The sequence below is a fragment of the Onychomys torridus genome, chromosome X (assembly GCF_903995425.1).
Source record: "Onychomys torridus chromosome X, mOncTor1.1, whole genome shotgun sequence".
NCBI lineage: Eukaryota > Metazoa > Chordata > Mammalia > Rodentia > Cricetidae > Onychomys > Onychomys torridus.
The window spans coordinates 86,963,061-86,978,076 of record NC_050466.1 but is presented as its reverse complement, the minus strand read 5'-3'; the positions used below and the strand labels follow the sequence as shown (position 1 = coordinate 86,978,076).

The 15,016-nt window shown below is 35.3% G+C and overlaps 1 protein-coding gene and 1 non-coding gene across 3 annotated transcripts in view; one reads left to right on the top strand and one right to left on the bottom strand.

Moving 5' to 3' along the window:
- Ar (androgen receptor) overlaps positions 1–15,016 on the bottom strand; it is a 174,023-nt gene that overhangs the window by 123,252 nt on the left and 35,755 nt on the right. The gene's annotated exons all lie outside the window — the stretch shown is intronic.
- Positions 9,183–9,286, top strand: LOC118574855. Its single transcript, XR_004943753.1, has one exon. It is a non-coding gene; the product is annotated as a U6 spliceosomal RNA (small nuclear RNA).

Genomic DNA, 15,016 nt, shown 5'->3' with positions numbered 1-15,016 from the left:
GTAGATAACAAGCAGCCTGCCACGGCCATACAGTTTATAAGCAATATAAGTTTCTGTGTGCTTTCTTGGTTGGGTCTGAGCGACTGTGGGACTGGCGGGTAAGAGAGATTTGTCCTGACTGGGCCAGGCAGGAAAATTCTAACTACAAATAACAATAACAGCAATCCTGTTCTTACAAAGATGACAGTATAATGTCTGTGAACCACATTCTGGAAACAAGATTTTAATAGTATATAACTTTTAATTTTTGTATATAATGTAATTTTAGTTGAAATTTTATGAATATTCAGTAATGACTTTTTCTACATTGAAGTAAGTGTCTATAATGAATGATAAGAAAAACTTATACTCTTGAAAACTTAAACTCTATAAGAAGTGCCTGAAGACTTAAGTGAAATTTTGCTGATTTTCTATGTTAAATGCCAGAAAATACATTTATGAAATGAATGGTACCATCTTGAGTTACACTAATCTCACAATTACAAGAGCAGATAGCAAAGAAAAGAAGGAAAAACAGAGGAATTAGAGGTGTGAGGGGAGAGGGAGAAGATTAATTCTGCTTGATTACTACTAATTGTAAAAATTTCTTTCCTCATTGCAACTTAAGGAGTGGTTTGTTTTGGTTCATAGACTGAGCATGTGCTTCATCATGACAGGGAAGGCATGTAGGCAGGGAGGTGGTCACATTGTGTCTGCATTCAGGAAGCATCAAGAGACACGTGCTAGTGTTCAGCTCCTTTCCTCCCCTTTGTTCAGGCATAGGGTCTTAGTTCATGGGAGGATGACATCTACATTTATAATTCTTCCATGATATGTTTAGCATTTCTGAAAACACTTTCATAGACATATCTGGAAATGTATTTTTTGGTGATTTTAAATTCTATACTTCACAGTCAATGGATCTAAACACCAGCATGAAGAGTAAAAAACTGTACATGATTCTATTGTATATCTAGGACCCCAAAACAAAGCTTACATGGGGTAGAATCAACTTAGGGCCTAGATGATATTAGATAAATAATTTTTCTTTACCTTCAGTATTCTCCTGGAAAAATATAAATGATAACTCACAGTATTGCTTATGTTGCTTACATTAATTATCATATGTCAAATGTGTAGTAAAGCAGTTAGCATGTAATATTCATTAAATATTAGTGTGGTGATAATCATCATTGTCAACTTCACAGAAATGCTTTGGCATTGTTTTACAGATCCCTTAGTGATTCCCATGTGCAACCAAGACTGAGAATCTCTGGCTTAACTCCTCAGTGTTTAAAACATGAATACTCTTTAATGATAAATTCACTGAACAAATATTAACTATGTATCTTCTGTGTATATGACACTCTTATAGGGCTAGGGATACATATAAAACAGTTAACAAGCTTCTTGCCTCATACAGTAGACAATCCAGTGGGGGAAGTGAATAATAAACAAGAGAACAGACACATTATCTGTTAATGACAAATGGAGTAAGTACTTGACAGAAATATCCATCATGTTTTGTTAGTGAGTAGTGAGACCATTAACTTCAAATACAATGGTCAAGGAAGACCTATATGAAAAAAGAGCTTGTAAGCTGAAATCTAAAGATTAAAAAAATAGCAAAAGATACCTTTAATTTCAATAGATATACATTGAAAATCCAGATTATACATCAGTAATTAAAGAAATATTCTCCATCTCTTGCTCAGAATGTTTCTATATTAGAATATTTAATTATTATAATATCAGCACTTACCAGTATAAGTATACCCAAATATTTTGAAAATAGCTCCAATAACTTTTAAACTATAGTTTGATCATTATAACAACACATTATTATACTGAAAATACTTTTAACAAAAGATAAAATACATGTAGACACCATTATGTACAATACAATAATTATTACTGTATTTGTGCCTCTACCCAATATACATGATACAGGACAAATGAAAATAAAACCTATTTTGGTGATTGCTTGGGAAGAAACATGGCACTTTTTCTGGGAGATCCTTCTACCTTAAATATCTTTAAGGGAAAAAGAGTAACTAACCGTCTGCTTAAAATGACTCAACTCATAAAGTTGGAGAAGAAATTTTTGATAAATCACTGTGAAAAACAATTAGTGGTAGCTTTAAAAATGAATGGTAACTGAAGAACAATACACACACACACGTGCGCACACACACACATGAGTTATACAGTCATGAGCCAACTCTGAGAAAGAGGAATAAATAATAAATTGACAAACTATGGAGCCTCTTACAAAGGGAAGCAGCCTAGATCATTCACTTTTATTTTTGAGATTATAATATATTTCTATTTTTTCATTTCTTTTCTTATCTCCAAACACTACCATTTACCTCTTTCCTGCTCTTCTTCAAATTAATGACCTCTTTTTTCACTAATTGTTATTGCATGCATATGTGTTTGTGTGCATATATTGTACATATATTCTCAAATATAACCTGTTTAGTCTGCATAATGTTACTTGTGTGTATGGTTTCAGGGCTGACAATTTGTCACTGGAAAGCCAGTTGGTGTGCTCTCCGCTGCAGCAGACCACCTCTTCCACTCCCAGGTTTCCTCAGTTACCTATAATAACTAGTGTAAGTTTGAGGCTGTATGGGGTTTTTCCCGGTCCAGTTTGGCATGTGTATTGGTGTCATCTTTGTTCAGCTCAATTTGAGCAGTCATGTAAGTGAGACTTTATGGATGTAGCTTCTGATATTACTAGGAGACACAATCTCACAGAAAACTCATGGCCCGCTGAGCTAAAACTGATCTGAAAACCTCCTCCCTGAGGAATAGCTTTCATAGTATCAGGAGTCTTGCAAGGTTCCAAAAGATGGTGGTAACTAACAGTCCTACCTAGTTATGATGCCTATGAACCACATCAATGACCAGCATGACAGGATAATGCTAAGGATGCAGTAGTGGCATGCATACATTGGTGGTAACCAACAGCTCTTTCATTGGAGTTCAGACTCACCCAACAAGAGGGAAATCATGGCTGGTACTGGAAGTCAAGCAAGTTACTTCATGCTAGTGAAGTCATGATTATTGTGGGAGAATATACAACCACTACTTTATTAAGCCAGTATAATCCTTAACAACAGTCTAAGTATTTGTCCTTGTACACTAAAGGAAAAATAACTTATGCAGTGTTTTAATGCAAACTAAAAAAGAAAGATTATGAGAAAGGGCATAAGGTATGATGACAGAGTGAGCAGATAAAATAGGCTTTAACAATTCCATAGAAACCTGAAGCTCACAAATTTCTCTCAAGGTATTCTAGCATAGCATACTACCACAAATTTATGATTGTGCTAGAAATTGGTAATAATATCTTCAATTTTTACTGAAATCAGTATTCCAAGGACTACTTGTTTGATATTTATGAAAATAAGCAAAGCTTATTACCACCACACTTTCCATAGATACATCACTTACCCTATCCAAAGTACATAATTTGTTCTTATAGCACTCTTCTGAAGTAGTGCTTTTATAAATGTAAGTAGCTTTTGAAGTGGTTTCAATAAAATGTCATCTGCCATGGAAAATGTTTTCTATCTGCCTATTCAGTTTTCTCTATTTTCCCAATATCCAGGATCCTTCCGAAATAAAAACTTGTTACCAGGACCACAAAGAATATTATGTCATTCAATGACAATGAGGTAAACACTAAAAAGCATGGGGCAATAAAAAATGTTGCCAAAAGTAAATGAATAAGAGGACTTCATAATCTTATGTGTAGACTTGCATGCTTGTAATCTCTATCACTTAGAAGACTGAGGCAGGGGGTTCATGAGTTTGAGGTCAAACTGGGCAACACAGCAAAACCCTGTCTCAGAAAATAAATGGAAAATGATAAATATTTGAAATAACTTCAAGATAAGAAAAAACTGGTAAAATTAAAATCATGATTCTCTATATCTTGATAAGCCTCGGCTTTCTGCAACAGCATCCAACTGTCACATTATATAATCCTTGTCTGGCCTCACTATGTAGACCAGGCTGGACTCAGACACATAAAGATCCACCTTGTCTGCCTCCGAATTTCTGGGATCAAAGGTGTGTGCAAAGAGAACAACAACAGGCATGCTAAAACTAAAGTGTGGGAGACACAAGACCTCAACCCATGAAAGGAATACAGACAATTAGGAAATGCTGAGAGCAAGAGAAACAGTCCCCCTCAGGGAATAACACATCAATTGGTTATCCTAATGTTATGCCAAAAAACACATACAAGTAACATTACCTAGACTTAGCAGGGTATATTAAATATTTAGGAATAAGTGCAAATATTTATATGTATGCAATAACAATTAATGAAAAAAAGAAGACATGAATTTGAAACAAAGCAAGGAGAGGTGTGTGAAAGGGTTTGGAGGGAGGAAAAAGAAGGAAGAAAGTAGATAATTATATTATAATCTCAAAAAACTGTAGTAATTAAAAATGAGGAAGTAAGCAAAAAATAGTAAGTATTTACGATATAGTTAGAAATAAAACTTGTTTAGGAAAATGGCAGAAGTAGATTCTTCTCTAGGATCTATGGCTTCTCCATCTATGAATAGTTGGCTAGATTTAAAATACCAGGCATACATACCCTCCTATTGAGCATGCCTTATAAGTCCCACTAGACATGTATGAGTGACCTATGAGACAAAAGTGTTACTATTGCAGCCTTTGAGCTCTCTTGGTGAGCCAGTCATTGTTATGGTTTACAGGGTTTACAGCTGGGTAGAATTTTCCTTTGCTATTCTCTTTTGGGGGCTTGAGTAGTGACTTCTGGTACCTTGAGAGCTAGTCCTCAGGCATGAAATTTTCAGGTCAGTTCCCATTGGTTTCCTCTAAGTCTTTTGTATGAAGTATATATAGTATATTCATCAACAGGCTCTTACCTTCAAGTTAGTTGGGAATCAACTAAGAGCAATGGCAATGCCTTTATTTTTTCAGAGTCTCTTAGGTCCCCCTAACAATTATAAGGGAGTTTTCCCATCTATGGAGCTGGAATTTTAACAGCTATCTATGGTTCTTGAGAAGGGAGGCATTATCATACTTAGTGTAATGACATCATTTTATATATGCATGTGTGTGTACACATTAATATTATACTTGTATTTTTAAGTAAACACGTAAAATAATGTTTTACTATGGGTTTCTCAAACATTCTTAGTGTTACTTATCCTTCCTTCCCTTTTCTCCTTCCATAGTACCATTCCTCCTGACTCCTTAAAGTCCTCATTCACATTTTTCCCATTTTCACGTTCATTGCACCTGTGTCCTACTATCATCCTCTCTAGAGTTCCCATAGAACCCCATTTTAACATGGTCCCTTTTTTCTTTCTGATGTCTATGTTTACATCAGTTTATGTACCTCAATATAAAGATTTAGAGACAGGGTTCCCAAATAAGAGAGAACATAATGTGATGTTTTCCTTTCTGGGTCTGGGTTACCTCACTCAGTATAACAGATTTCATTCATTCATTCAGTTCCATTTATTTATCTGAAATTTCATGATTTTATTTTTCTTTATGCAGACCACAGTCTCATTATATTCACTAGTTGAATGGCATTTAGTCAAAATGAAGAAACTTCATGACTATGGAATGCCTAACTCCAGAGTACACATCTATAACATCTATGCCTCAGTCTCAGGAGCCATCATGAAGAAGGGATAGCAGAAATACTGTAAGATTCAGAGGACTGGGATCCCTGCTGCAAGACAGTATCTTCTAGACACAACAGGGAAGCTGCACACATGAAATCTCAAAAATATGGTTTCCTAGAAAAAACCTAAATAATGACACCAGTTGACATGCAAATATGAATGGAGGAAATTAAAGAAGGAGAGATTCTTTTTGTTGTTGTTGGTTTTTTTTGTTTGTTTTTTGAGACAGGGTTTCTCTGTGTAGCTTTGTGCCTTTCCTGGAACTCACTTGGTAGACCAGGCTGGCCTCGAACTCACAAAGATCCTCCTGGCTCTGCCTCCCGAGTGCTGGGATTAAAGGCGTGCGCCACCACCGCCCCACGAAAAGGAGAGATTCTTAATTTGAGAGGGAGTGGGGAGGCAAGAGAGGAATAGCAAAGGAAGTGGAAGCTGTTTAAACAATGTAAATTCTCAAAAAAATAAATTAAAAAATACATATATATCCTAAAAGAAAGATTATCAAAGAGAAGAATAATATATGTTCATTTATAATAATAATATATTATAAATTTTAAAAAATGATTGACATAATATAGTAGAAAAAGTTACATTGTCAGATAATGTCTTTGCTCTATTTCAGACTCAGTCACTAAATTAGGAATGTCAATTCAGATAAGTCAGTAAATATTTTTGTGCTTAAGCTGTTGGATCTGAAAAATAGAACAGATGTTCTATATAGATATATTTCATAAGACATTTATAAATAGTAAACAAAAGAGTTTTAAAAGGTTTTCTAAAGACAAAACTTAATAAATAAATGTAATTGGTTTTTTTAATTGTAACAGATTTCAACAGAACTTTAAAGCGTAATAATCAAGATAAAATGATTATTAGTAATTAGGAAGCCTGAGGACTACATAGAGAAGAAAATAAATGCTTGATTCCTTTCATTTTCCCAGGCTACATTTGTACATAGACTCTAGTACCACTGTAGAACATAACTGTACAATAAATATAGTTTTGTAAGCCCACTTGTTCCTATCTTCAAATACAAAAATAGTAATTACATATTGCACTTTTATTATGTGCCAGACATTTTTATGCTCATTACTTCGTTTTGTAATGATAAGAATTGGAGAAAATAGGTTTTTATATATGTTAACAATAAATAAATGATGATACAGAGAAGCATAATACCTTACACATGGTCGCAGCTAACAAACAGAAAAACATTTAACATATGGTGCTAGGGAAAATGAATTTTAACATGCAGAATAACGTAATTAGACCCTTATCTCTCCTTCTTCACAAAACTCAAATGCAAATTAATCAAGGACTTAAACATAGAACCAAAAACTCTAAAATTATGAGAGGAAAGTGTAAGGAACACATTTCAACTTAAAAGCACACATAATGATTTTCTGAATAAGAGTCTGGTAGCACAACCATCAACAGATGGAATCCCATGAAACTGTGAAGCTTCTGCACAGCAAAAGCAACAAGCAAGTAAACCTTGTGAAACGAGCAAATAGAATGAGGAAAAATCTTTGCCAGCTACTTGTCTGATAGAGGATTGGTGTCTATACAAAGAACTAAAAAACAACAAAAAAACCCTAAACATTAGTAAACAACAAATTTAAAAATTGGCCATAGAACTGAATAAAAAATTCTCAAAAGAAGAAATGCAAATGACTAAGAAAGGCTTTTAAAAGTATTCAACATTTTTAGGTATCAGGAAATGCAAATTACATTTACTTTAAGATTCTACTTCACTTTGGTCAGATGGGCATCATCAGGAATACAAAGAGCAAAGTGTTTACACAGACATGGTGAAAAGAAAACACTCTAACACTGTTAGTGGGAGTGTAAGGTAGTACAACCACTTGAAATAATTCTGGACATTTCTCAAACATTTGAAGTAAAATGGCTCTATGACCAAGCTATACTTCTGTATTTATGCCCTATATGGACCATATATCATACTACAGAGACACAATTATGTTCATTAATGCTCTATTTTTAATATCTAGGAGAAGAAATCAAGCTATATATTCAGTGACAGATGAATGAATAAGGAAAATGTAGCACATGTACACTATGAAATATCACTCAGCTGTAAGGAATAGTTAAATGATAAAATCTTCAGGTTAAATGGTTAAAACTGGGAGAAAAAATAAAACTTAATGAAGTGACTCAGGCCACGAAAGACAAAGGCCACAGGTTCTCTCTCATATGTGGATCTGTTTTGTATATTTAAGTTGGAACATAAGTGGAATCCAGTAAATTAGAAATGAAAGTTTGGGGTTTACCATGTTAGGGGAGTGGGGAGTAGAAAACTGAAGTGGCATCAAAACCACAGAGAAAGAATACAGGCAAGTAGAGAAGCTTAAGCAGTGAGTGTGGGAGAACAAAGGAAATCAAGGGCAAGGGGAGGTGTAACATAAAGAAAGGGTATATATCATCAGCCATATAGAAACTGACAACCTCACAACCTAAGAGGGGATACTGACAGTTAAAGGATTAAGCAGCGATAGGTATGGAGGAAGGAGGGAGAGGAGATGGTCATGGGTGAGTTAAACAAAACTAAGGTTGCATGGAAAATTTCTATAGAAACCCATTACTTAGGAAGCTAATTTCAAAATACAACTTAAAAAGCAAGAGTTCAAATGAAGTTACTCTGAATGATATTGTTCCCAGAAGATGTGGATTATTCAATGAAAAGTGTCATATAAGGTATAGGGATTTCCTACTGGTTATTAGACATGGAGGCCCAACAGTTCTTAAAGACAACACAATACTGCCATTGCCCTTGGTTACCGGCAATAACTGTCTACCTATATCTATAGTAACACAAATATATATACATAATAGATATAGATAGATGACTGATAGATATATAGATAGATGACAGATAGATAGATAGATAGATAGATAGATAGATAGATAAAATGAAATTGTATCACTTGAGATGATGATGTTTCTTCCAAGAGGCTGAGATTATCTAAGGAAAAAACCCAGTGCCTTGCACAAGAAACCCCTGTTCAAGTAGCTGGGTCAGGGGAGTCCAAGAAACTCTCAAAAGCAACATAAGTTATTGCCATTTCTCTTGGTTGCCTCCCATAACATGAATGTAAGACCCAGTTGATGAAGGTACCACACATTTCAGACACATGACCTGATGGAATTGACCTGGAATTCTGCTCCCTAAGGAATACCCAACACTCATCAATAGACATATCATCTGGACAAAAGCTAAACAAAGGAATAGTGGAGTTATATGATAAAATAAATCAAATTAACCTAAAAGACATCTACAGATATGCTACTTTACTACTAAAGGAGCATTATTTTTCTCAGCAAGCAATAGAACTTCCTCCAAAAATGTCTACATATTAGGAGACAAAACAAATCTCGACAAATATACAAAAACTAAAATAACATTTTACATTTTTATTGCCACAATGGAATAAAGCTACAGATCACAGCAATGCAAACTACAGATTGTATACAAAATTAGAGACAAAACAACATATCAACTAAGAAATGGACAGGGCATCACATATACTAAAATTGGAACAATACAGAGAAGATTAGCATGGCCCCTGTGCAAGGATGACATGCAAATTCGTGAAGCATTCCATATTAAAAAAAATGGACAGGACTAGATGGATTTAGTACAGAATACTACCAGAGCTTTAAGGAATAACTAACACCAATACTCCTCGAAAAAGAAGGAACACTTCCAAATGCTGTTTACAAACCAGTTTTGCCTTGGTACCAAAACCAGACAAAGGCCCAAGAAAGCTGGCGAATTATAGGAAAATATCACCAATCAACAAGATGCAAACCTTCTTCGTAATTACTTACAAACCTAATCAAGAACATATTTAAAAAGCATTATTTATCCTGATCAAGTCAACTTCATCTAAGAGATGCAGGAATGGTCCAACATACATAAATCCATAATGGTAATCCACCACATCAATGAAAGAAACCTAAAGCTGAAAGGACTTTGAGAAAATCAACACCTTTTCATGATATAGGAGACACATTTCAACATATTGATAGCAATAAAAGCAAGACCATAGCCTTTGTAATGATAAATGGAGAAGACCCCAAAGCATTTCCTCTATCACCAGGAACCAGGCAAGGATATCCATTCTTTCCTCTTGGGTTCAATATAGTGCTTGAAGTCTCTGTTCAAGTAATAAGACAAGAGGAGATAAAGGGAATACAAATAGGAAGAGAAGAAGTCAAAGTATCCTTTATTTATACATGAACTGATTTTATATATATATATATATATATATATATATATATATATATATATATATATATATATATAGTTATAGACCTCATTAGAAAATTAGAAATTCCCGTAGCTAATAAACACATTCAGCAAAATTTCATAAAATTAACATAGGAAATAAGCAGCCTTCCTATATTCAAATGACAAACATATCAAAGAAAAAAAGAAAGAAAGTGATGCCAATCACAATAGCCTCAAAAATATCTTGGAATAAATTTAACAAAAGGAAATGAAAGACTTGTACAAGGAAAATGTTAAGACACTGTAAAAATAAATGTAAAATTATACCAGAAAATGTAAAGAACTCCTATACTCATGGATTATTGGGGTTAATATTGTGTAAATGGCCATCTTACTAATGGCAATCTACAGGTTCAACAAAATTCCCATAAAAATTCCAAGCCAATTAATCACAAAAGAATGGAAAAAAAACTTAAAATTCATGTGGAAATACAAAAATATCTTGAATAGCCACAACAATACTGAACAATAAAAACATTGTTAGTGGTATCAGCACTCTTGATTTTTTATTTCTTATTTTTTGGTTTTTCAAGACTGGGTTTCTCTGTGTAGCTTTGCACCTTTCCTGGAACTTGCTTTGTAGACCAGGATGGCCTTGAACTCACAGAGATCTGCCGCCTCTGCCTCCTGAGGGCTGGGATTAAAGGCGTGCTCCACCACCACCTGTCAGCACTCTTGATTTTAAGTCACACTACAGAGCCATAGTAATGTAAACAGTATGGTACTGGCAGAAAACAAACACATTTATCAACAGAATAGAGCTGAGGACCCAGATATAAGCACATGTTTAAACAGCCACCTGATGTTGACAAAGAGGCCAAAAATATATAATGGAGAAGAGAAAGAATCTTCAGCAAAGGGAACTCAGAATCACTTGATAATTTCATGTTGATAATTTCATATAGAATAATTAACTAGTTCTTTGTCTTTTACCCTGAACAAAACAGCTCCAAATGGATCAAGGACCACTACATGAGACTTGATACCTTGAGTCTGTTAGAGAACAAAGTAGGTAATGTATTTCAGCTTACAGGCTCAAGTAAGGGTTTTCTGAATAGGACCCCAGTAGCACAGGCATTAAGACCTACCTACAAGAGTCAAATGGGAACTCGTGAAACTTAAAAAAATTCTGTGAAGTGAAGGACATGTGAGTGAAGAAGAAGCCTACAGAACATGAGAAAATCTACCATCTATTCACTTGACAGAGAGTTAGTATTTAGAATACACAAAGACCTCAAAATGTAAACATCAAAATATACTGACAAAATAATGGGCATAGAACTAAACAAAAAATTCTCAGAAGAGTACAAATGAATGAGAGGTTTCAAGAATGCCAAATATTTTTAGCCATCATGGAAATGCAAATTTAAGCTATTTTGAGATTTTATCTTACCCAAGTCTAAATAGCTAAGACAAAACAGATGACTACGAATGCATGAGTGTCAGAAAAGTGGAACATTTATTCACTGTTGGTAGGAATTTAAACTTGTGCAGCCACTTTGGAAATCAGGGTTGGGGCTTGCCCCTCAAAATGCTAGAAATAGATCTGCTACATGGTCCAGCTGTACCACTCTTGGGCATGCTACAGAGGTATTTGCTCATCTGTGCTCATTGCTCCTCTATTCACAATATCTAGGAACCGAAACAGCATAGATGTTCACCAACTGATGAATTGATCATGAAAATGTGGTATGAAAAGTGGAAATTTGTGCCAGATGTGGTGGTGCATGCCTTTAATCCCAGCACTCAGAAGGCAGAGGCAGGCAGATGTTTGTATTCGTGGCCAGCCTGGAATATAAAGCAAGTTCCAGGACAGTCAGGGCCGTTACACAGAGAAACCCTGTCTCAAAAAGCAACAAAAAGGGAAGAAATGTAAGTTTGAAATTTGTAGGTAAATGGACAGAGTGGGAGGTCATTCTGAATAAGGTACAATACTACGTGTTCTCTTTCTTGTGTGGATGCTAGATTTGAGTATGTTTAAATTGGAGTACTAATAAAAGTCAGGAAAGGAGTAATAGGCAATGGGGTGGAGATTTCAAGGGAAAAGTGATAAAACATGGGTGATATGAAGAGGGGAAAAATAATATAAAAGGATTAATAGGTGAAGAATAGGAGGGTAGGGTAGAAAAGGAATATGAGGAAAGATAACTAACACTAATGATTTTTGGAAAGCCACATGGAAACCTACTACTGTAGAAGCTTCTTAAAATCACTTTAAATTGAGTTGCCCTATAATGGAGGGACACTGACCGTCCTAGACTCTATACACTATCAAATAAAAGGGCCAGTACTATATATGTGTTATCTCTTTTCAAGTGTTTGTTCATTGGAGTCTCATATACCATCACCATGTTAAAAGCTATTGCGATTACTCTTGGATTACATCTTCTAGAACTTGTTGGCATGACCCTAGTGCTAAAGACACCACATATTTGAGTCATAGGACATAGAGAAATTAAGCTAGTACTAACATGGAAGCTTCATCTGTATTGAGTAGATTTCACAGTTCTAGAAAGTTCTACGCATAATATCAAAGAAAAAAGAAATTAACAATTTATCCAGCTGTGAACCCCTAATAGCTACAAAAATGACAGACCTGAGAAGAATGAGAAGAAAAAAAAATGACGCCCATTGGTATAATAGTGGCACAAATATTACGGGAATAATCAGTTACTTTATAATTGGAACTTTGTCAGTACTTCAGAGTATCCAAAAGCTTAAAAAATGACAGGTTTTTGTGATGGGAAAATGGCTTAATGGGAAAAAGATGCTTGTTGCCAAGTCTGAAGACCTGAGTTCAATTTATAGGACTTACATGGTGGGAGAAGAGAACTGAATCTTTCAAGTTGCCCTCTTACCTCCACAGGTACACCTTGGCATGATCATGTCCATACACATATATCCTGCGTGCAAGCACTGATTACACACACACACACACACACACACACACACACACACACACACACAGAAACACACAGAAACACACACACACACACAAATGATCAAACAAATAAGTAAATGTTATATGCTTTTCCCCCGAAATGACCCATCCTATAGACTGCAATGAGTATGCCAGTTTGAACAACACATATTCATTTTGCTATAATTGCATATCTCCTGTTTTCCTTGCCCGTGACTTGTTTGTGTAAGACAAGACTCAAAGCAATGGTCTCTGACCCAGATAAGATAAAGTAAAATATCACAGCTGTAAGTATCAACTTTTGCATGTGAATTCTCCTTGTTCCAGAATATCATGGGGGCAGTGAATCAAATGGTAAATTTCTGAAACATTTATGATTAATTTCTGGGCCTGGGCTGCATGCTCAGCAGGGAAGCCAAGGTCACTCAGATTCTGTACGCAGTCATATCTAGAAAAGTAGCAAATGCATCTAAAATGTAACTTTAGTAGGACAACACAAATGCTCGCTTAAAAAACAATGTATAATTTTAAGGTACCATCCTTAAAAGACAAACATGCAAAACAAAGCAGAAAGTTTCTAATTTAATAATTAAAAGCCAACACAGTTGGATATAAGGAAAGAATCATGAGAGAAATACAAGTATGTTTATGTACCCTCTTTAGAAAAACTAAAAACAGAACTACCATATGACCCAGCTGTACCACTCTGTAGCTTATTACCAAAACTTTGCATTCTTCTGCCTGGATACTTGCACATCCATGTTCATTGCTGTTCTATTCATAATAACTAAGAAATATAAACAGTTTAGGTGTATGTCAGCTGACAGAAAACAATGGAAATGAGATACATGTACACAATGGAATTTTTTCAGCTGCAAAAAAAGTTAAATTATGACATATGCAAATAAATGAATGAGATTAGAAAAATATACTTGGTAAATTTATCCAGGCCCAGAAGTACAAAATATGCATATTCTTTCTCATATGGGGATTTTTGCTTCAATTCATTAGTTTTCATTTATTTAAGTTGGAGTATCTGTGGAAGCCATGAAATTACAACATTTCAGGAGGGAGTCATCTTAAGGGAGGAAGAAGAGTAGATCATAGGTAAAGTAAAACAGAGAGGAAGAATACTTGGGGGCAATAAGAGAGGGAATGGGTGGATTGGAGAGAGGAGTGGGAAATGGAAGGAGGTGGAAACAAAATAGAGCTATGAAAAAGCCATGTGAAAACTTACTATATTGTAGCCTAATTAAAATATATATTGAAGAAAAATAATCTGCATGGCTAGATTATTCTGCTGCTAGAGGAACATTTTGTTTTCTAAGGAAAATTTCCATTGCCAGATGGAGAATATCTCTATAATAGTTGTTAGTTGGGGAGATCCCACAGGACTCCAAAATAATACATGCTTTTGTCTGTCTTCTCTATTGTACTCCAGAACTAGAGAAGAAGATCCTATTGACGAGAACACCCCACATCTCAATTTCAGGATATATAGCAAACATGCTAGAAATTGAGCTGGAAACTTCCTTTCTGTTAGCTAGCTTTCAATGTACTGGAGCTGGCTGCTCAGGGGGAAAAATGTTAACGGTCTTACCCAGCCGTGACTCCTCTGAAAATCAAAAGCAATGTGCCAGGTAAGAATTGCCCACTAGTGCAAAAGATGCAGGATTCTTTGAGAGGTAGGCCAACTATCCTCTGACTGGATTTGGGGCCTATTCCATAGGAGGAAACCCATGCCTGATCCTCTAAGCCTGGACAAACTCCCTGAGAGGTCACAGATCTCTCTGGGGGGGGGATCTTACTACTGTTGTTTAATTAAATTGAGATAGCATCAAAATTCATTTTATTTATGTTTATAGCCATAGACAAAGGATACTTCCAAGCTTAATAAGAGAATCATCTCTTTGCAGTGAATGTATCAGGAGGATACAGAGACTCATGGCTGCCCCCAGATATTGAAAGTAAGAGACAGCTGAGGGCTCAGCCTCAAACAAGACATTTATGTCACCCCTCTAAGGTTTAGGGGACATTGTAGAAGAGGGAGTGGGAATTATGTGAGATCTGAATGATAAAGAGAATGTCTACAAAAAGCCATCCAATAGGCATGTACTGACAGCAGCC